Source organism: Pristiophorus japonicus, chromosome 11 (genome assembly GCF_044704955.1).
Source record: "Pristiophorus japonicus isolate sPriJap1 chromosome 11, sPriJap1.hap1, whole genome shotgun sequence".
Taxonomy (NCBI): domain Eukaryota; kingdom Metazoa; phylum Chordata; class Chondrichthyes; family Pristiophoridae; genus Pristiophorus; species Pristiophorus japonicus.
In genome coordinates this window covers 15,766,681-15,767,909 of record NC_091987.1, presented here as the reverse complement: position 1 = coordinate 15,767,909, position 1,229 = coordinate 15,766,681, and the positions used below count along the sequence as shown (strand labels likewise).

The following is a 1,229-nucleotide window of genomic DNA, read 5'->3' as shown; positions in this document are numbered from 1 at the left end:
TTGTTCTCTCACACATTCCCTCTCTCACTCTCTCTCACTCTCTCTCTCTCACACATTCCCTCACTCTGTCTCTCACACATTCCCTCTCTCTCTTTCTCTCTCTCACTCTCCCTCTCTCACACACATTCCCTCATTCTCTCTATCTCACTCTCTCTCTCTCACACACTCCCTCACTCCCCCTCTCTCACATATTCCCTTACTCTCTCTCTCCCACTCACACATCCCCTCACTCTCTCTCTTCACATATTCACTCTCTCTCTCTCACATATTCCCTCATTCTCTCTTTCTTACATTCCCTCACTTTAACCCTTTCACACATTCCCCCTCTCTCTCTCTCACTCTCTCTCACACATCCCCTCTCTCTCTCTCTCTCTCTCTCGCTCATATTCCCTCTCACTCTCTCTCACACACACACATTCCCTCACTCTCTCTCTCACACATTCCCTCACTCTCTCTCTCACACATTCCCTCTCTCTCTCTCTCTCACACATTCCCTCATTCTCTCTCTCACACACTCCCTCACTCTCACTCTCTCACACATTCCCTCTCTCTCTCTCTCTCTCACACACTCCCTCATTCTCGCTTACACACTTTAACCCTCTCACACATTCCCCCTCTCTCTCTCTCACTCTCTCTCACACATCCCCTCTCTCTCTCTCTCTCTCGCTCATATTCCCTCTCACTCTCTCTCACACACACACATTCCCTCACTCTCTCTCTCACACATTCCCTCACTCTCTCTCTCACACATTCCCTCCCTCTCTCTCTCTCACACATTCCCTCACTCTCTCTCTTTCTCACACTCCCTCACTCTCTCTCGCTCTCTCTCTCGCTCATATTCCCTCTCACTCTCTCTCACACACACACATTCCCTCACTCTATCTCTCTCACTCTCTCTCTCACACATTCCCTCACTCTCTCTCTCTCACTCTCTCTCTCACACATTCTCTCGCTCTCTCTCTCTCTCACACACTCCCTCACTCTCTCTCTCTCTCACATTCCCTCACTCTCTCTCTCTCACACACATTCCCTCACTCTGTCTCGCTCTAACACATTCCCTCACTCTCTCTCGCTCTCACACATTCCCTCACTCTCTCTCTCTCACACACTCCCTCACTCTCTCTCTCTCTCACATTCCCTCACTCTCTCTCTCTCTCTCTCTCTCAGACATTCCCTCACTCTCTCTCTCCCTCACTCTCTCACACATCCCCCTCTCTCTCTCTCTCTCT

The 1,229-nt window shown here is 50.0% G+C and overlaps 1 pseudogene; it reads right to left on the bottom strand.

The window, feature by feature from the left end:
- Nucleotides 1-311: 311 nt before the first annotated feature.
- The window catches only part of LOC139275509 (octapeptide-repeat protein T2-like), a 4,731-nt pseudogene continuing 3,813 nt past the window's right edge, over nucleotides 312-1,229 (bottom strand).